The 22,654-nt window shown below is 36.7% G+C and overlaps 1 long non-coding RNA gene across 1 annotated transcript in view; it reads right to left on the minus strand.

Annotated features, from left to right (window-relative positions):
• Window positions 1-1,416: 1,416 nt before the first annotated feature.
• LOC147584819 (uncharacterized) overlaps window positions 1,417-22,654 on the minus strand; it is a 200,288-nt gene continuing 179,050 nt past the window's right edge. Inside the window, exon 3 of the long non-coding RNA XR_015255987.1 lies at window positions 1,417-1,505. This is a non-coding gene — a long non-coding RNA (uncharacterized LOC147584819). The remainder of the gene's footprint in view (window positions 1,506-22,654) is intronic.

Here is a 22,654-nt window from a genome sequence, read left to right on the forward strand (position 1 = left end):
AGAATCAATGAAAGAACACTAGAGACAGAATTGGATATTAATGAGACAAATATCAGGTGCCTGGGTGGCTCAGTCGGTTCAGCATCTGACTCTTGATTTCAGCTCAGTCATGATCCCAGGGTCATGGGATCAAGCCATGCTTGAGATTCCCACGCTTAAGATTCTCTCTCTCTCTCTCTCTCTCTCTCTCTCTCTCTCAACCTCTACCCTCTCTCTACCTGTCTCATGCTGGCTATCTCTCTCTCAAAAAAAAAAAAAAAGAGAGAGAGAGAGAGAAATATCATTGTAGAAGGACTACTACTAATTCAACATTTTTTTTTTTTTTTGCAACACAAAATCCTTTAACGATTCTAAGGCAAGAACCCATCAGAATATTTATTTACTTTTCAAGGAATGTGTTCTCTTCTCAAGGATTCTGAACTAATTAGTCCTTGGTGATACTGATGCTAGTACAAATTGTGAAGTGGATATTCTTACTGCTGTTTTTTGTTTTTTGGGTTTTTTTGGTGATCAAGTGGTTTACTCTTGGTCCCCAAGATTCTCTAGTAATTTACTCATTTACTTATTTATTCATACTCTTAGTCTCATCTTCTTTTTCAAAGATTAGTATCTTAGTAGTAGACTTTAACCGCAGGGTAAATTAAAGTTGAAGGAGGGGCTAAATTCTCCAAGGTGTCCATTGGGACTCCCATTGTCACTCTGGGACTTGAGGTATTGAGGACAGGGCTCTTGAAGTTTTACTTTCTGAGACAGTTACATTTCTGAATCACTTAAGTTTTTATTGAGATTAGTCAATCAGCCCAAGGTAAATTGTGAAATGACTACTTGCATCTGCAACTGGAAACTAGAATATCATTTTTGGCTTAATTAAGATTATAATGTCATTTTTATAACTTTAATAAGTTCCTTGTTTAATATATAATTTTTAGTCTCCATATTTTCTGATTCTGCCACCATTTTTGTATACAAGAGTCAAGATGGCAATAGTATCTTATAGGTGGTTTGGACAAAATCCATTTTTTTCTCATTTTCTACTAATATACATGAATTAATCATGTTTTTGAGAGGTTTAAAAAAAATCATACAAATGTTTCCAGTAATGTTTGCTAGAGCAGATTTTAGGAAGTTTTCAACTTCCTAATTTGAGGTCAGAATTCTTTGTACACATGTAATCTATCTTTATAACTAATATGAGTCATATTTTATTTTCCATACTAACATCATAGTGAACATTGCAAAATAAAAGAAAGAAAATAGGGATATACCTGGCTAAATAATACACTGAGAATGAAAATCACAAATATCTTCTTAATAACTTGAAGATATAGAATTTTTCAAGTTTTTTTTTTCTCCCTAGCATACCAGGCAGGAAAATAATAAAAAAACAACACAAAATAAAAACATCTTAAATATTTGCTGATGGTTATGTTTTTAGCTCAAACCTTTTGCTTATGGACTTTGCTCCTTGTAGAATCACTGGAAAATTGTGGGACAGAACTTGAAACCTGAAAGGAAGCAAGAATCATATGTTGGACATAAACCCTGGAGTGTCTCACTCAGCAATGAAACACATCTTAGCCAGCCACAAGTGTATACCAGATGACCATGAGTGTCTGATGACAGTCCATGGTTGGCCCACCTCACGGTTCATTGGTTTTTAAAATACTTTACACAACAAATGCACTTTCTCCAAACTTCTCCACCCATAATGAAGAATTTTTGTTACCCTATTCCTCAAACATCATCTTTACTCCAAAATGAGGATATGGTTTTTTTGTTGCCTTGCTCTTCTGATGATCTTACATTTTGTGATTTTACTTTCCCTATTCATAAAAATTTCCTCCTGGAAACATCACTTACATGACTGGTGGCAACTAATGGGAATTTAGGTCTGTCTATATACAGTGATTTGGATGGAGCAGGGGAAAGTAATAACACGTTATCCAATGGACACATTCCCTAAACTCATCACTACTGGTACCACAAAAAAAATATTACTACAGTAAAGGAAAAGTAAACATTCAATGAGGATTTTTCTAAAAAAGAGTCTGTGCTAGTTCAAGAAGTCCATAGAAGGAAATGTATCTAGTCTATCAAGCTGTGGACAAAGAAATACCTGTTGTTAAAAAGCTCTCCATCAGTTGGAACAATGGATGAAGGTCATAATAATGCCTGCTGCGTTGGTCAGAACATACATTGGTGAGTCATGGATCAGCAGAGTTAGGACTTCATCTTTGTGTTCCCAGCACTGCATTTCTATTTATATTGAGGATCTTTTATTCTAGTCCTTCAGGGAAAAAGATCTCCATCTAAAATCTGACACTTTATTTCTTAAGGTAACTTGATGAATATCTCCCATATCTTACCTTGAAATTCTTAAAGAGATTAAATGACATTACATACATGAAGAATGCGGTGTGTAGGTATTTAAAGAATGCTAGTTTATCTCCTGTTGGGGAACTTGGCAGACTTACTGCACCAAAGTCTCAGACTAGGCTCAGGGCAGATCCTTTACTTCCTGAAAATCTCAATTTCTTTTATCTTTATTGTTTCTATATGGTTTCTTGAATCCATCTTGTCCTTGCAGATGTATACTTTTATGGAAGAGGCATGAGGACAAAGGAGTAGAGAAGAGGAGCTATCAGCAACAGTTGGAAGTTGCAAAGCTCTTGGAATAGTAGTGACCTGCTTAGCCTATCAGAGAATATGCTGAACACCATCAGTCAGGAAAGTCTAGAACAGACTGAATGTGTCACCAAAGCCCGGAAAGACTTGGGACATGAAAGCACAGATTTGAGCCTCCTGATAAGATTATCAAGATCTGAAAGATAACGGATCAATGCTTTCATTAACTACAGTTCGCTTTCAACCCCTAAAAAGCTATACCCTGTCAAATCATCCAACAATTGCCAGAGAAAAATAATGACATTTTGGAGCATGCTAATGCTCAAAATATTTTACTTCCATGTACCCCTTGTCAGGAAGTCTCTAGATAATATGTTATATCATACAAGGCAATTAGCTAAGGAAAAGGAAGACATGGAATTAGGAGACGGGGAGAAGTACAGAGAGGTCAGGGATGTTGGTCAGGTGTTGATGAAAGAAGATCTAGAATAATAGACTTTCAGGGAATCTGGAGAACACTGAAGCAGAAAAATAGGCGCTCCAGATGGAATCTCTTCTTGAAAAGTATGAAATAGATCAAAGGCCTCATGTGCCTACAGATAAGAAGAGACTCACACTTCCATCAGAGAATTTGCAGATTAATTGTTTATGGGTAATACCAAACTAAGAAGAGACAATTAATAACTCCATGAAACATAAATTTCGTTCAAGAAAAGTAATCATGGTCAGTAGATTAACTATGAATTATAAGTATATATTCATAACCCATAGTATAACAAACTATAAATACCAATCTAATAAAAGATTCCTTCAGAGAACAGGGCTGAAAGAAAGTATACACATGTGAGGAGAAGAAAGTCTGGGCCGTAAGAGTTTGACCCTATTTTCTGTTGTATGGAATCAGTAAGTATCTCAAATCAAAAAAGTCAGCAGGTAACAGTATCAGAAAGTTACTTAGTAATAGGATTCAAGTGCCAAAAGAATACACTAGACTAGTAGAAACTGGTTATCTGTAGAGTAGGAAACAGGAGCAGGAAGAAGTCAAGAGATTATTCTTCTTCATCAAAATTCCTGTCTAGAACTAGTGGCTTTGTAAAATCTTGTGCATAACTTTGATAATAAAGGTTATGTTTAAATAAATAAAATTTTATTTAAGTAAGTTAAATAATGTTAAGTTTATTGTGATATTCTTGTGATCGATAGATGGTAGATAGATAGATACACAGAGAGATAGTTCTTACAGATATTCCAGACCTCTAATTGATACATAATGGAGTTATTCCTCTCTTGTAGTCATTTTTCGCAGGCATCTTCCTAAGGACCCATACTGAATTATCTAGCTCCTTGCTACTCAAAATATAGGCCCCAAACCAGAAACATCAGCATCACTTAGGAGCTTGTTAGAAATGCAGAAGGTCAGGACTCATCTCAGGGATACTGAATTGAAATCTGCATCTTAACAAAATCCCTGTGCACATTAAACTTTCAGAAGCATTGGTCGAGATCCCTGCGTTAGTACCCTCAACTCTAGGTAAAATGTTTAGCCCTCTCTCATAGATACCGTGCTCGGTTTCCACCCTTTTGTAAATCTCAAAACCAGCAAATATCCCATTAGAGTTTTTCAACTTTGGTACTTTTGACATTTGGACCAGAAAATTCTTTGTTGTGAAAACTATCCTGTGCATTGTAGGATGCTTAGCAGCATTCTAGGCCTCTACCAACCAGATGCCAACTTCCTCTCCATAGTGGCAACCAAAAATATCTCCAGACATTGCCAGATGACCCCAGAAGGGTAAAAATTGGCCCCAGTTGAGAACTACTACATTAGAGAATGAATCTTGAGGTAGGGTTTAAGGCAGCACAATCTTCAGAATGAAGTGCAATCAGAATTGGGGAAAGTGAGTTGAGAGGCAGAGAGAAACATAGTTTGAAAAAGAATATTAAACACTACAATGTAATTTCATATTTGAAATGAAATACTTGTGATTTACAATATACAGTATTAACAGTAAAGCACCTGGGGATTTGTAGGATTTCCTTGGGGATATGCAAAAGACTCAAAACTCCTAAGTTAAATCCATCTCCTTTGGGTGCTGTGGCTCTTATAGGCATGCTTGCATTTTTGAAATTTCTATTGGCTTATCAATATTTGGATAATATGTTTCAAATTTCAAAATTATTTTGCAAAGAAATGGTCTCAAAATTGCAAAGAATATATCCTGAAATGTGTGACATCTATTAGGAATACAGAAAAGATTTCTGAAAACTTGTGGGAATTTTTGATTTAAAAGAAGTTTTAGGGGTGTCTGGGTGGCTCAATCGGTTAAGTGTCCAGCTCTTGATCTCGGCTCAAGTCATGATCTCATGGTTTGTGAACTCGAGCCCCATGTCGGGCTCTGCATTGACAGCATAGAGCCTGCTTGGGATTCTCTTTTTCTCTCTCTCCCCCTTCCTCTGCTCTCTCTCTCTCTCTCTCTCTCTCTCTCAAAATAAATAAATAAACTAAAAAAAAGGTAATAAAAATCCAGATTTATATATGGTTTTAACATTGTTCAACACCTGCACCTTCACTCAGTTCATATGTGAAGAGGCATCCCATGGGAAGAGTGACAGTAGGACCATCATTCACTTGTGTCGAAGTGTATTACTGTTTAGGTGGGCTGCATGTAGATGGCTTATGGGTGTCATTACTTTTTCTTAACTAAACAAGGCCTCTAAATGGAAAGAGACTAACAGATACTCCTAGTGTGGCAGGCACAAGGGAACAACAATAAAATGCTAGACTTGACATTTCTCCTACTCCTAGTACCATTTCTTAATCAGCCACGTGCACAGTTAAGAAAAAAAAAAAAGAAAAATATGGACAAAAATTTGAAGGAAAATGGCCATTTTACAAGAACTGTTTAAAATATAAATTCATATAAACTTGTATTAATGACAAACCTTTCAAGTGTATATCATCCTGAGAAGAGTTAATTATATGCATGCATATATATATATACATATATATATATATAATTAAGATATACTTAGCTATATTTATATATAGTAGAATTAACACACGTGTGTGTGCATGTGTGCACATTTTGAAAAATCGTAAAGAGTAGCACATAAATTTGCTTGATATATGCTTATGGAATGAAAGGTTAGTACAGGGAATCCTTCAAAGCAACACTGAAATAGTCTAGTTTCATAAATGATGGTCCTACTGTCACTCTTCCTTTGGGATGCCACTTATGAAATGAGTGAAGGTGCAGATGTTGAACAATGTTATAACCATATATAAATCTGAATTTCTTTTTACTCTTTTTAAAGTTTATTTATTTATTTTGAGAGAGACAGAGAGAGAGAGAGAGCTGGGAGGGGCAGAGAGGGAGAAAGAGAATCCCAAGCAGGCTCTATGCTGTCAATGCAGAGCCCGACATGGGGCTCGAGTTCACAAACCATGAGATCATGACTTGAGCCGACATCAAGAGCTGGATGCTTAACCGATTGAGCCACCCAGACACTCCTAAAATTTCTCCAAATAAAATCACCATGGATGATCTGAAAAGCAATTTAGTTTACTCATCCTGCTTTTCAGCGGGAAGTGGTTTGAACAAACTGAACTTCAGCGCTACCAGATCCAGAACGTCTAGAGCCTGCCGCACAGAAAGTGTTAGGAGAGACTTAGTCTTGTCAAAGCGGATGGATGGCTTGTTATCCTGATTCCCCTCTAGATATGGCTTATCATACAAGCCAGACAACTGTTCGATTTCAGCCAGAGTTAGAGTCCATATCAATATCCAACTAACTCCATTTTTGTAGTCCTAAAGATGTTTAGGCTAAAATAAATACTGCTCTACTTTGAAAATCTGGCAATTTCTAATCCCAAACCCCAAATCCTAAATGTTAGACAGAAAAACATTTTATTCACAGGAGCTGTTTCTTCTGTGTTCATCTGTAGAACATCTCCACTTGTTATAATACTGCCTTAACAAACAAAAAACAAGCATGTCTCGAATTGGGAAGGCCCATGAAACCAAATAAAGTAAATCAATCAAATGATTAGAGAGAGAGAGGAGGAAACCTTTTTTTACTTATTCATAAATATAAGTATTCTTGAAGTTAACACTAAATGTTCAGACCTTTTCAGATGCCTACTACAAACCAAATACACAGCTAAGCAGAATATACAAAAACACAATCTGTAGCCTAAAATAGAGCTGTGTATACAGTATCACTGAACTGACACAGGAATGGACAATTTTGCAATGAGCCGGATGATAAAAAGACTTTTTCATACACAAAATTTTTGTCATTGAGTAGTTTGAAAGAAGAGTGGCAATAATGCAGTTTGACAAAGATGTATACGGGAAGATGTGATGAAAGAAGGGAACAAGAAGAAGAGACAGAAAATGCTGTAACCTTGATAAAACCACAACATTTCAGCATAGAAGACACACAGTGTTTATCCAGAAAGGAGAAGAAGGGGACAGACTTCAAAGCCTCCTGTGAGCTATAAACTCCAAAGCTGTAGAATTCATCCTTTAGCCTACATGACGACTGGACATTGAAAGATTTAAGCAAAGAAGATGGATGGGATCTACTTAAACATTACATTCTCTTGGAAGCTGGCTTAGAAGTCTGGCTCCTAAATTATTCTTGGTTCCCCTGGTAGTACTCCCACAGTAAATGATTTACTATAATTACAGATGAATTTGAGCATACTTTGAGACATTCATCTCTGTTAATTTGTATTATACATATATACTGCACACAGAACAAACAACAAAAGAGAAGGAGAAGGGGTTGAGTATGGGTCAGAATTGCATGGAAGCATCAGAGGGGCAATAACCAGCCCTGCAGCCTGTATAGACTGATGCAGAGTTCTTAACCCTAGTGACGAAGAAGAGTAAGTTAGACACAGAACCAGCAGAATGAAGGCTCAAAAACATTAATTAATTTTGTATTAATTATAAATAATTATAAATCATATCTTTTTAACGCACACTTCTTGCTTCCTCTAGGTTGTAAATTCCAGTGAAAGTAAAGGTTGTGTCTATATTGATCAGCATTGTATTACTAAGATTGATTTTAGCACATAATGGATTTCCCCCCAGAAAAGCTATTTTAGTGAATAAATATAAGAATATATGCTTCCTTTCAGAAATAATTCTGGAAGCAATATGGAGAATGGACTAGAAAAAGATAATTCAAGCTTTGCCTCTTGAGTTATGTTCTTTTTTTTTTTTTTTTTTGAGTTATGTTCTAGAAGGGGAGATGAGGTTCTCAACTAAGTGACAGTGGGAGTAAGTAAAGAGGAGGGATACACTCAAGAAATATTTATTTATATATTTATAAAGTTTATTTATTTTGAGAGAGAAAGAGAGAGAGCTTGAGTTGGGGAGAGGCAGAGAGAGAGAGAGAGAGAGAGAGAGAGAGATATCCAAGCAGGCTGTGCTCTGTCAGCCCAGAGCCCGATGTGGGGCTCAAACTCACAGTGAGATCATGACCTGAGCCAAAAATCACAAGTCAGACACTGAACCAACTGAGCCACCCAGGCATCCCTCTATTAGCATCTTTTCCAAAGCCTCTAAACATTCTCATTTCTATGTCATATTAATGAATATCCTCCTGGCCCTTGTATTTCTCCATGATGTTAGTTCTTTCTCATACTTTTCTTTCAAATGCAAGGTTCTCATATAACAATCCATCCTTAACTCTATTCCTTTACTCTCATTCTTAACTTCTGCTCCACTTGTCCAGCGACACACATTGGTAATATGGACTCTTCTTAACTCTTGGCCCCCCAGTGAGGAAAAAAGGAGATGAAATTTCACCTACATTGAAGGTGGCATTATACACTTGATTTGTTTATACTATCTGACCTTCTTTTTTTTTTTTTTTTTCAACGTATTTTATTTATTTTGGGGACAGAGAGAGACAGAGCATGAACGGGGGAGGGACAGAGAGAGAGGGAGACAGAATCGGAACCAGGCTCCAGGCTCTGAGCCATCAGCCCAGAGCCTGACGCGGGGCTCGAACTCACGGACCGCGAGATCGTGACCTGGCTGAAGTCGGACGCTTAACCGACTGCACCACCCAGGCGCCCCAATATCTGACCTTCTTAATGAGGTGCTCTAATCACTTTGCTTTCACATTGTCACCCAGTATAAGGCAGTTTTTCATCAAGTTTACTCTCTCCTCTTACCTCCAATCATTCCTTCTTACTTACCTTCAAGTTTCAGTTTTATTTTGAATTGCTCTTTCCTATGACTTTTCATTTTAATATTAATCAACCTGCCATCCCTTGAACAATGAATACCAATGTAGGCTTTAGACCTTTGTTCTTGTTATTTTCTTCCCAATGCTTAATTTGTATTTTTCTGTTAAAGACCAGTTTAAGTATTAGCTTCTCCAAGAAGTCAGCCTTAACACCCTCAGGCTAAGTTGGATGATTGATCTCAAGGGTGTCCATAAAACTGTGTGTATATTTTCATTTCCATATTCAATTTTCAAATTTTTAGTAGCTTTGCAATTATTTGTTATTTTGATCAGGTCATTAGCTGCTTCTTTTTGTTTTTTTAAGTTTGTTTATTTTGAGAGTGAGAGAAAGCACAAGTCAGGGAGAGACAGAGAAAAAAGGAGAGAGAGAATCCTCAGATGTGGGGCTCAAACTCCCTAACCATGAGATTATGACCTGAGCTGAAATCCAGGGTCGGATACTTAACCGACTGAGCCACCCAGGCACCTGAACATTAGCTTCTTAAAGACAGTCTGTATTCCATGAATCTCTGCATCTTTATCACAGAAAACAGAGAACCTGGGACATAGCAAGTGCTCACTAAAAGCTTGTGGAATGTGTAAAATTAATTTAGCAAAGTTTCGTAATTATGGAAGGCTACTGGAAGTCTGTGCATGGAGGAGCTATTTGATTTAACAAATATTATGTGACATTAAATCTGGAAATGCATGAAACAAAGATTTGAGTGAAAAAGAGTCAGAAAAGCAGCGTCAGAGACAGGAGAACCTGGGAGGAGAGGTGCTGCTGTCACACACAGGGCAAGAGACATGAGATTTCCAAGAATTAAGTAATAGTTAGCAACATTCCTATAAGAAGGCCAGAAAAGACATGCAGAAAACAGACTGAGAAAGACTAAATAATAGTCCCCAAAGAGGTCCACACACTAATCCCCACACTCTGTGACTGTGTTATCATACACAGCCAAAGGGACTCTGCAAGTATAAATTAAGGGTTCTGAGATGGGGAGACTTTCCTAGATTACCCCGGTGTCAATGACATCATACAGATCCTTGTAAGAGGAAGCCAAGAGGATCAGAGTGAGAGACAATATGTGATGTTAGAAGCAGAGGTCACAGGGATTCAAGGTCACAGGCCAAAGAATGCAGGCAGTCTCTAGAAGATGAAAAGGAAAGGAAAGGATTCATCCCTAGAGTCTCCAGAAGGACACAGGCCTGGCAACTGAGTTTTAGACTTCTGAATTCCAGAACTGTAAGAGGATACATTTATGTTGCTGTGAGCCACTGTTTGTGACATTTTGTTATAACAGCAATAAGATACAATACACAGTCACTGAGCCAGTAAAAAGGTTAAATTCTAAGGGAAGAGAGCAGGTATAAACTTCATGGGGGAAAAAAAAGCCTCTTAGAATGAAATAAAAAACAAGATAAGGGCACCCTGGTGGCTCAGTCAGTTAAGTATCTGACCCTTGATTTCAGCTCAGGTCATGATTTCACAGTTTGTAGGATAGAGCCCTGTGTTGGGCTCTGTGTTGACAGCATGGAGCCTGCTTGGGATTCTCTCACTCTCTCTCTGTCTGTCCCTCGCTCTCTCTCTCTCTCTCTCTCTCTTTCTCAAAATAAATAAATAAACTTAAAAAATAGGATAAGCATTTGGGAAAACAAATCATAGAGCCTTTTTTTTCACAGGAGAGATTTAGATATGTTCAAAGGAAGAAAAGAAAAGTGGAGATGGAATTATCAAAGATTTTGAAGAGAAACTGTGTGAAGGGATGAATTCCTAATGGCAACAGAAAAGGGCACAACTACCACATGTTTGCTTTGTGGCCATCATTGTCAGTCATGGACCTTCCCACTTTACAGAAGCATCTCAATAAATCCTTAAGGTAAACCATTAACTCTCATTATGAGAGAATTGTGGCTGAGGAAGGTTAAATAATTTGCCCAGGCTATACACATTATAAATTGTGGAGCAGGACCTGAATCCAAGTCTGTCTGATAAAGTCCATGCTCTTTATGCCCCTGGAAAGACAGGAAAGGTTAGCATGCCTCTCAAGCTCCGATTCCTTGTCCTTTGAGTCAGGAGGGGAGGAAACAAAAATGGAGGAGCAATTAGATGTGCTCTGGATACAAAAGAAGGGAGATGAAAGTGTACTTAATAAATTAAGGGAAAAAAAGCATATGAGCCAACTTTTAAAGGATGAGATCTAGATAAAAATATTTTCACATTGAATCACAGTATTCATCAACTCTGGTTATTTTTATACAGTTCTAACAACTTCTAAATGGTCAAGAGTTTCAGTTCAACCAAATTGTCAAGTTTTTCCCTTAAAAGAGAAAAAAAAATAGTAAGAAACAAAGTTAACATACCAGAGTGTTCAGGTTGAGTCTAAATCAAAATAAATTGCATGTCTAGTGAGTTTCAAAAGTACAAGCTATTTCCCCACATCTGTAAACAATAGATTTTACTTAGTGTGAGAAAATCCAACCAACTTAGCAGAACACAGTGTAAATTGACTTATCTGAATGGTATTTTGTGCTTCTAATTTGGGAAGGTGCTTGGTTTAACAATTTGTCTGCATCCAAAAAAGGAAAAGACTACAATAAGAATCGGGTAAGTACAGAATTAGTATACAGATATTTTCACTAAGAATTTATTTTTAAATGTTTAAAATCTATACTTTCTTAAACATCCACATATAGTTCCAACTTTCAAACAATTAAATTAGATTAATTTAACAAACATGAGATGGTTGGATTTGGACTAAAATTTGAAGACAATTCAAAATGCAGATCAGGGATGCCTGGGTGGCTCAGTCAGTTAAGCGTCTGACTCTTGGTTTCAAGGGTCAGGTCATGATCTCATTGTTCATGAGATCTAGCCCAGGGTCTGGCTCTGTGCTGACAGCATGGGGCCTGCTTCGGGATGCTCTCTCCCTCTTTCTCTGCCCCCCCTTCCTCACTCGGTCTCTCTCTAAAAATGAATAAATAAACTTTACAAAAAAAAAGTAAAATGCAGATCAATGACAAAGACAATGTAAGTTGGAAAAACTTTTTGAATGAATGGCCACTTTGGGCAGTTGAATAGAAATAATAATAAAACAGATTAAGGATTTCAAGGAAACTGTTGTATAACAGAATCAAAATTTATACTGAATTAGAACAGAATTGTCTTTTTGAAGAAATGAAATTATGATACAGACAACAAACATAAAAAGATGAACCAGAGTTTACAGGAAAAAGAAAAAGCTTAACACTATAACATAAATGGAGGATGGAGAACAGAGAGCAAATTAAGAATGGCAGGTGCTCCTGAGAGTAAGCGAACCAAAATTAATAACCAAAGATATAATGAAGAAAACATTGCTGAATTTTTAAAAAAATTATCTGAGCATGTAGATATAGATGTTTTATATATTCTGAGGGGGAAGGACAATGAAAAAGAACCTCTAGATACATCCTGGAAAAATAGCCTATCTAATAAGATTAAACATATACCTTCATGCATCTATGCAGAAACTGAATATGCAAAAAATGTGAAGATCTCTTAAAGAACAAAACTCAAGGGACACCTGGGTGGCTCCGTCAGTTAAGTGCCTGACTTTGGCTCAGGTCATGATCTCACAGTTTGTGGGTTCGAGCCCCACGTCGGGCTCTGGGCTGACAGCTCAGAGCCTGGAGCCTGTTTCAAATTCTGGGTCTCCTTCTCTCTGCCCCTCCCCTGTTCACGCTCTGTCTCTGTCTCTCTCAAAAACAAATCAACATTAAAAAAATTTAAATAACAAAACTCAAGATCTCCACAAGCAGCTTTTCAAAATTCAGGTAACAACAGAAAAAGCTTTAGCACAAACATAAGGTTTTGAATGCATGTGATTTGGATGACCCAGCCAGACTGGAGTTTACCTAAGATAGCGACAAAATTTCGGATATGTAAGGACTCAGAAAATACATTTCCTCTGTAACCTTCTTGAATAAAATAAACGAAAGGTATACCCCCAACCACACAAGAACTGCATTACTGTCTAGTACATCCTTATCCAGCCTCTCCTGAAATAACTGTGCTTGTGGATATGTTTTCTCACTCATTATCCATTTGAAAGCAAGGAGTGCTATATTCATACCACAACTGTGCTCACAGATTATATGACCACAACTGACTCCAGATGACTATGCACAGACATGCCGTAGGAGGCCTGCTCAGATCTATTATCGGAAAGCATTTTGTAACCAGTCTCAACCAGAGCTCTGTGTGTGTGAAGTGCTCTCATTTCTCTTGCTTATAATCTGACACTCTTCTTGTCTGACTCTAGCCTTTCTTGTCTCACTCTAGGCTTTCTGCCGGAATTAGCAGGAGGCTGAGTCTGTGGTGGCGGTGATATAGGCGTCAGGACTCTTCTCCATCAAGACCTCTGTGTTCCTACAGCACCTATATTCCTCCATCAAAGGACTTATAATAGTACAACTGCTTGTTAAATCTTTCCTACTGCTCCTGCTACACTCACACAATCTTCATAAACCACCACCCAGAAGAGTCCTTGAAATACAGAACGTATTCTTAAAAGTTTAATAACTGTATGAAAAGTAGCTGTTAGTCAGATGTTATTTAATTTTTATTTTTAGTTGACTGAGACTTCAACAGCTCATGTGCGATATTACAGAATTTGTGCTTCTACTGCTCCTAATATATTATGTACTAAACAATGTCCTGATTTGTGGGTCCAACTGTAGCTAATGTGTTACTCTAAATTTGTTTACACAGAGATCTTTTTCCTTTTATTGAAAAATATTATATTCCTAATATAATTAGGCCCCAGTATGCCTCTTCCATGTAGCACTTAAGTTACGTAGTTTAAAAGTTTTGACCATGTTAAATGTAGGTACACCATTAATCTACCATAACCAGGGAAAGCAAGAAAGTAGACAGGAATAAAAGCATGCTGGAATTGGCTCATGACAGCTCGTGAGAGCCAACAGGAATTTAAAAAGCTAGCTGCTAATCCTAGAATTAGTGAAAATAAATTGTATAAACTTAAAATGAAATCAATTACATTGAAAACAAAGATAAATACTCAAAGCCACCACTTTCTAATTTTTTTTTAACTATATTTCACTATCATCTATGCTCTTGAGTTTACCTACAGTCACTGGAATTGTGTGGTTGACATACTATATAATCATGTGCTGCTAAACATATCTTCTAGCTCTTCCTAGCTGCCCACCCTCATCTTGGTTCATATATCCAGCACTCATATGTTGGATTTCATGTTAATCTGAAGTTTCCACATTATCCATAAATATGGTGATTCACAAGTTTCCCAGAGAGCAAGACCAAATCGTGTCTTTACTTGGATTGCTTCCATTGAACAGAACAAACAACAAATACTGTTAGGCTTTCTGCAACACAGACATGGTTGAGGACTCCAAAGTTTGTAGTTCCTTTCCAGCAATAAGAACCAAATTATCTTACTGAGCATAAAGATCCTGATAAGTTAAGCTTCTGATTCTTTATTTTGGGGACTGTTCAAACCGATGTGGGGTTGCAAGCGAATGGTCAAGAAAGAATTCTTGAGACGTTTTTGGTGCAAAAAGGGGCTTTTATTATAGCACAGGGACAGGACCCGGGTCAGGAAGAGCCGCTCTTCTGTTGTATGAACCTAGCAGTTCTATGCTGTGTTCAAGGAGGGGACCTGCAGGGAGTATTACATCGTAAATGTTTTCTTCGAATTTCTACTCATAAAATTACTTTCACAGGATTTCTCTGGAGCTCTTTATCCAGCTCGATATTAACTATCGCTGAGATGTAAAGGCAGCCATGAGACCTTTTAAGAATGTAGGAACCAGTACGTATTTGATCTATGCAGACTAGATGTCAGCCTTCCGGGCTAAAGGTGAACATTTTTCTGCTTCTATCCCTCATCACAAACCACCACCATTTTCTAGATGTCTCATTCTGCCATGATCTGAGATTTCCTGGTTAGTTTGAGAATTACAAGAGGAAGAAACACAATAAAAAACTGAGAACAATGGGGGGCGCCTCAGTCGGTTAAGCCGACTGGGATTCTGGTTGAGGTCACGATCTCACAGTTTGTGAGTTCAAGCCCTGCGTCGGGCTCTGTGCTGACAGCTCGGAGCTTCGAACCTGCTTCAGTCTCCCTCTCTCTCTGCCCATCCCCCGCTTGTGCTCTGTCTCTGTGTCTCTCAAAAAATAAAATAAACGTTAAAAAATTAAAAAATAAAACAAACCTAAGAACAATGAGAAGAAAGGGAACATGACTGGGAAGGATGAAACAGAAGCATACCTATTTGATTTGAAACAAGAATGGCAAATTAGAAATTTTAAAGAAGAAAAACAGGGATTGGGGAAAGAAACATATATTTTTAAATACACACATACCTCCAGATCAAGTCAGTGGATTTTCCACAAAAGTAAAGAGTGCTGTGTGCATCATTCATTCCTATTTAAGCCACTACTTTCTTCCTCCAAAGCTTAAGCTTGGTATAGGAGGTTATTCCTTATCTCTTATTTTTTATGGAAAAAAAAAAAAAAAAACACTTCTTAGCTCATCTGCTTACTTTATCTAAAATTTTGTGTACCTAAGATATCTTTCTCCCAAAAGATTTTTTCCCTCAAGTTTCCCAGACTTATCCTCAGAGTTTGCTAATGTGTCACACAGAGACTTGTGTAACTTAGTCTGAAATCTGGGTAAATTTTCTCATCCTGTCCTTGCTCCTCACAGAATGAGTAAGAAATAGAATGTCACTATTCCTTGTAAGCTAATTAAAAGACACTGAAATGAAGACCAATTGGGTTAAATGAAAAGAAGGAAATGTCACCGATGCATTCATAAGTTGCACATACGTTTAATATATAATTTTAAACCAAAAGATCGGTCCTGGATTTCCTATAGTTGGTGGGCTATGGGCGTCTTTGCATATGCTAATCTTGGAGAAGTTTTCTGTAAGCACAAATGAAATCCTCCCTACTTGTCATCTCTCTACAGGAATCTTTATGTGCACTCAAGTCAGTGCTATTGGATTTTTTCCATGTGAGCATTATTGGATTACCCCTGTCTCCGCCTTCTGCTTGCAACAGCCTGTGCACTGGATACGTGCTTTGCTGCATATAACTCCATAGGCAGCATAGTTTAGGTCTTGATAAGTGGAGATCCCGCCAAGACAGCATGTCTTCCCTCAATTAAATTTTAATTTACTGAGAACCAACTACACATTCAGCAGTAGTGCTAGGCACGCCAGGATAATAATAGTAAGATACCATCTTTACTTTCATGGTGATTCAAATTATTTCAGGGAAGAGACAATTATAGTGCAAAACAGAATCCTTTATGTGAAGTTGAAATATTCAGCAAAGAAAGTCTCAATGGATCTTAAAGTCAACACAAAACTACGTATATAAATAAAGTTTTCCATCACAATAGATGGCCAGTGGGCCAGTGAGAGAAGCTATTAACAAAAAAGAAAGGAGATTTAGACATCTTGATTTGGTCACATGAAGCTATGGGCTCTCTGCTCTGTGTGTCAAACGGATGTATAAAAGCAAAGAATTTGAAGGAATTCTTCCCAAGTACCTCTGGCTGCCAAATGCCAACTGTGTGGAACGTGCAAAACTGAAAGAGGTACAACAAATACAAAGGAACACGAGAAATGAGAAGCAGGACAAAATTTCCATGCTTACTGCTCTATCCTGGCAAGGGGTGAGATTAGGTAAATATATCTGGAAAACAAGGTGTACAAAGAGGTGTTTCGTGTCATCAAATGGTATTCTATTTTCATTACAATGTTAACAGAAACTAAAACACTTAAATACTACTTCTTCAGATCTTGGCAGTCCCGCCCTAATGCAAAAACAAAGGCCAGTGGGCTAGAAATCTAATCCTTCCCTTTTCCTCTTCAGAGACTATGGTGTTCTCTTTAAAGGAAAATTTATTCTCATCACTTTTTAAAATGTTTACATTTATTTAATGAAATAACTTCTTAAAGGCTCAAAGCAAACCAGAATCTTTTTTTTTTCCAGTTAACAAATGGCTTTATTAGAGTAACATAATTTTCTTGAATTAGATACATTATTAGCATTATTTGTTAATCCATCATAAATACGTGTGACCAACCTCATACTTGTGCTATATCATCATACTTGTCAGATAAACATGCAGGTAACACTATTAATTTAGTGTCTTTAGAAACAGTGTAGCATTAGAGCATGTACTCCATAGGTGTCAGGGGCTACAGGGTCTATGGTTTTCCATGGAACTTTGCACCTAAGCCTTAAGCAAAGTTGCATGAAATAGCTAAACTATATTTCTGCCATCCTTGTAGCACACTCTTTTCAAACCTCTCTCTATCATATCACTCGCCCAGATTATCTACCACTCTTCCTCCCTAAACTCTCCTGTCCCAGTGAAGCCAATGTCAGCAAGGTATGAGACACAGAAATTCCGAGAAAGAAGAAATGTTTGTGGCAAGTAGGATTCAAGAAAAGCTTTGCAAAGGAAGTAATACTTGAATTGGTCTTTGAAGAATAGGTCAGATTTAAACGGAGAAATGTTGTGTACAATTTTAGAAGGGGGTAGAGGTGGCTGAGACAGGGAAGGATAGGCTTGGTGGGAATGGGGTGGAGAAGGGCATTCTGGACAAAAGTCACAGCATGTGTAGGGGCTTGGAGGTGGGAGTACATGAGGGAACACTGACTCACTCAATTGGACTTGAGCATGGGGGTGTGTGTGAAAACTATTAGTAAAATATAAATATTGTCAGTGTAGGCTGTCACCTTTAATGATAGCTAACACTTGGTGACTTTTCTTAGTTGGTTAGAACAAACTTTAATATACAAATAGATGAAAATGTGGTGCAAAAAATTTGGTGTATCAATTCATTTCCATTGACGGTGTTTGCTGATTTGAATCTGACCCTATATGCACAACTGCAAACACTAGGATGCGGCTCCTCTGCTCTTTTCTGGAGTCATGTTCTTTGATTGGCAGGAACACAATGGTCCTGGAGCAGACCAGAATCTGGAGCCACAAATAGAGTTATATGCTTGGATGGCATTTGATCAAAGTTTTATAAGCGCACATTTTATTAGGTGTAGGTAACCCTAACATAAAGATACACAAAAGTAGGGGCACCTGGGTGGCTCAGTCAGTTAAGCCTCCAACTTTCGATTTCTGCTCAGGTCATAATCTCATGGTTCATGAGATTGAGCCCTGCGTTGGGTTCTGCACTGAGAGCACAGAGCCTGCTTCGAATTCTCTTTCTCCCTCTTTCTCTGTCCCTCCCCTCCCTGCTCACACTCTCTCTCTTGAGACAAATAAACTTAAAAAAAATTTTTTTAAGATACACAAAAGTAAAATAAAGGATTTGTGGGCCATAGGTTTTATGGCCTTTTTATATTTATCCAAATTTCAGAAATCAATTCTCCCTAAAATAAAAAATGGGATTTTTTAAGATCTTAGAAATTCTTCACTCTTCTTCAGATCAGCTTTAAGAGATTACACTTATATTAGTTTTTTTAATCACACTAATTACAATGTGTTTTGACTGAGCAAGAGAAAACACACAGGGAATTTACTAATTTTTTTACTGTAGTATAAGTCACCAGAAGGAGGAAAAAAAAAGAAACTCAGCTAATCATTAAGTTTACATGGAAATAGCAATCATACCAGATAAAATGAGCATACTCTAATAGCCAAATACACTGCCTTGATTAGTCATCTCAACAAGCTTTGTGAAAGTATTGTTAGTGCATTTTACACACAGGAACACTGTTAAATTGCTCAAATTCACATTCAGTAAATGACAAGTCTGTCTGATTTGCTGTTCCCTAATCAATCTACTTAAAAGAAAAATGTATTTGTTCCTTTCCTCTTCCCTTTGTTTGTATTCTCATGGAATAAACCAGTTATTCTGATCTAAAGTTTTAGTATAAATTGTGTTTATTTTTTTCAGAGCAAGAAAAATAAGTCAAAATTATTATAATACCAATGGTTAGTAACCCATATTCTTGGATTAGAAATTTTTTTTAGCAGTCAAGCTGACAATACTGGCAATTTACCACTGTTTTTCAGGTTTAAATATATCAACCTTGCCCTAATGAACTAAATAAAAAGACCTTTCCAATAATTAATTCTGCAAATTTTTTTTTTCAAATTTCACTCTTTCATTTCCAATATAATGCCAGAAAAGTTTGATTTAATCAACTTTTAAGGAATCAGAAAAATTCAGGAAATGTGTAATATGTCTATGTTATTGGAAATATTTTTGCTAAAAATGAAGAGGAAAGCTTAATGTTATACCTTATCTATCCTTAAACATACCAAGAGAAACCATAAGGTACTCCAAGAATGGGCAGGACTCCTGTTGTTTTTTTGATGTTTAATTAGTAAAAATCCAACTGTTAGTGAGCATTTTGTCTGCATTAACATATCCAGGACACCACTTAAAAGACAATTTGAACTTTGAAACAGATAATGAAATTCACAACAAATAGAACTTCCTCTGTGTGTTCAACTTCTGACTATAACATCCCAAAAGAATAAAAGAAAAAGTGAATAATAATTAACAGCAATTTTTTGTTCTTTTTTTAAAATTTTTTAAAAATCTTTATTTATTTTTGAGAGAGAGACAGAGTGTGAGCAAAAGAGGAGCTGAGGGGAGGGAGACACAGAATCAGAAGCAGGCTCCGGGCTCTGAGCTGTCAGCACAGAGCCTGACGCGGGGCCCAAACTCATGAACCCTGAGATCATGACTTGAGCCAAAGTAGGACACTTAACCAACTGGGCCACCCAGGCGCCTCAGCAAATTTTTGTTCTTAAAAGATAAATAGTATTCTCAGTGGAATGAATTAATTTAGCAAGATTGCTTAATACGATTTTCACATGCTCTTTAGTCAGCAAAAAAAAATGCCTGAAGTAGCAAACATTCAAATTTCTATTTGGATTCAGGATAGAGGCCCTAATTTAGAAATGTTAGCTGTTAGTCATTTCCCAGTCTCAAAGATGTGGGAAATATTTTAAATTAGCTAATAAAATTTGGGGGGGGGAATGTATGATTCATACAGAAATTTTCTTAAATCATAATTTTGTTACATACTTTAAAATAAAGAAAACAAATCAGTTTAATAACCCCATTTTAATAAACATTAAATAAAGGTGTTTTTCCTAAATGATAACAGGAGAGAACACTATGATAAATAATAAGACAATAATACAGTGTTCAAATACTGTTCAGATGCTTTGGAAATGTGTGCCAGCTACCCACGTTAAAATATAGGGGTACGGAGGAACACTTGGGTGGCTCAGTTGGTTTAGTGTCTGACTACAGCTCAGGTCATGATCTCGTAGTTCATGAGTTTGAGCCCTGTGTCAGGCTCTGTGTTGACAGTTCAGAGCCTGGAGCCTGCTTCTCATTCTGTGTCTCCCTCTCTCTCTCCCCCTCCCCCAGTCACACTCTGTCTCTTTCTTTCTCTCTCTCTCTCTCTCTCTCTCTCTCAAAAATAAATAAACATTAAAATAAATTTCTTTAAATAAAAAAAGCAGGGGTGGGATGTCTTATTTTTTAGACTTCTTATTTTTAAGACTCAAGAAGTTTTATTTCTAAGATGTTATAGCTATGTCTACATACTGGAAAATAAGGGTGATTTGTCATAACATTATAGAAAGCTAAAATGAATAATTCAGATACAAAATTAGAAAATTACAAAATAGTTGTAAATCTAACAAAACATGTATAGGACTTAAAAACTACAATGTTGATGAAAAAATCAAGGAATATGTAAATAAATAGAGAGATATATTCTGTTCATAGATTACAAAATTCAACATAGTAAAGATGTCAATTCTCTTTAGTTAATGCTTAATGCAATTCTTATCAAATTCACCACAAGATTTTCTGTACATATAGGCAAGATTATTCTAAAATTTATGTGGAAAGGTCAAGAAACTGGAATATCTAAATAATTTTGAAGAGGTAGAATAAAGTGAGAAGTATCTGTGTACTCAATTTCAAGACATTATATAACCATAATAATTAAGAATGTGTTGTATTATTGGTGGAGAATGGATACACAGATCAATGAATCAACACAGAGAACCTAGAAATAGATCCTCAAAAATATGCCCAACTGATTTTTGACAAATGCTCAGAAACAATTTAATAGAAGAAAGATAGTCTTTCAATAGATGGTCCTGGGGTAATTAGATATCCATAGGCAAGAAAGTGAACCTGGACCTAAATCTCCTGTTTCATGTAAAATTAACTCAAAACTGATGATGAAATTAATGTAAAGCTATAAAAATTCTAGGAAAAAAACTATGCAGAAAAATCTTTTGGATCTAGGACTAGACGAAGGTTATCATTATTATTATTATTATTATTATTATTATTCATTATATTGAAGTATAGTGGACATACAATGTATGTACAATGTACATACAATGTCAGGTGTACAACACAGTGATTCAACAATTCTATAAAAAAAAGTTTTTAGACGTGACAACAAAAGCATGATCCATATGAGGAAAAATTGATAAATTAATCATTATGAAAATTTAAAACTTTTGCTCCAAGAAAGACCCTGTTAAGAAGGTAAAAAGAGAAACCACAGAGAGAAAATATTTGAAAACCATGTATCTGACAAAGGACTAGTATCTGAAATACATAAAGAAGTCTCAAATCTCAAAAGTGAAAAGACAAATAATCGAATTGGAAAATAGGTAAAACAATTTCTGAAGAGACACTTGACCAAAGAAGATATACAGATGGCAAATAAGTACATAAAAAGATATTCAACATCATTAGCCATCAGGGAAATGTAAATTAAGACCTCAATGAGGTATCACCATACACCTAGCAGAATGGCTAAAATAAAAAATAGTGAAACATCAAAGGCTGGCAGGATTGAAGAAAGACTGGATACATTGATGGTGAGATATATAATAATAAAGCCACTCTGGAAAACCATTTGACAGTTGCTTAAAGATTTAGTATGCAACTACCATACAATCTAAAAATTGCCATCTGGCTTGCCACTCTAGAGAAATAAAAAGTTATGCTCACACAAAAACATGTACATGAATGTTCATAGCACTTTTATTCACAATACTGAAAAACCAGAAATAATCTGGTGTCCTTCAACAGTGAGTATTTAAAATTTTTTAAATGTTTATTTTTTGAAAGAGAAAGCTAGAGTGCAAGCAGGGGAGGGTCAGAGAGAGAGAGGGAGACAGAGAATCTGAACCAGACTCCAGGCTCTGAGCTGTCAGCACAGAGCCTTACATGGGGCTTGAACCCATGAACTGCGAGATAACGACCTGAGCTGAAGATGGACACTTAACTCACTGAGCCACCCAGGCACCCCTCAACAGTGAGTATTTAAGCAAATATGGTATATCCATGCCATGGAATATTCACCAATGGTCAGCAAGAAATAAGAACAAACTATTGATCCATGCAACACCATGAATGGATCTCCAGAGAATTATCCTGAGTGAAACAGACAGTAACAAATAGCCACATGTGATACGACTCCATTTGTATAGCCTTCTTGAAAGACAAAATTATAGGAATAGAGAAAAAAATTAGTGGTTCCCAGAATTTAAGGACAGAACAAACAGGAAGAAGAGAGAGAGAAAAGAAATGGATGTGGTTATAAAAGAGCAAGTGGCACGTGTCAACATGGTAGAGAAGTAGGGGGACCCCAAGTTCCCTTGTCAATCAAGTACAGCCATAGTGAGGCCAGAAGACTTGGAATTCCAGGAATACAGGCTACAGA

Source organism: Puma concolor, chromosome A1 (genome assembly GCF_028749965.1).
Source record: "Puma concolor isolate L17-30 chromosome A1, mPumCon1.1.hap2, whole genome shotgun sequence".
NCBI classification, from domain to species: domain Eukaryota; kingdom Metazoa; phylum Chordata; class Mammalia; order Carnivora; family Felidae; genus Puma; species Puma concolor.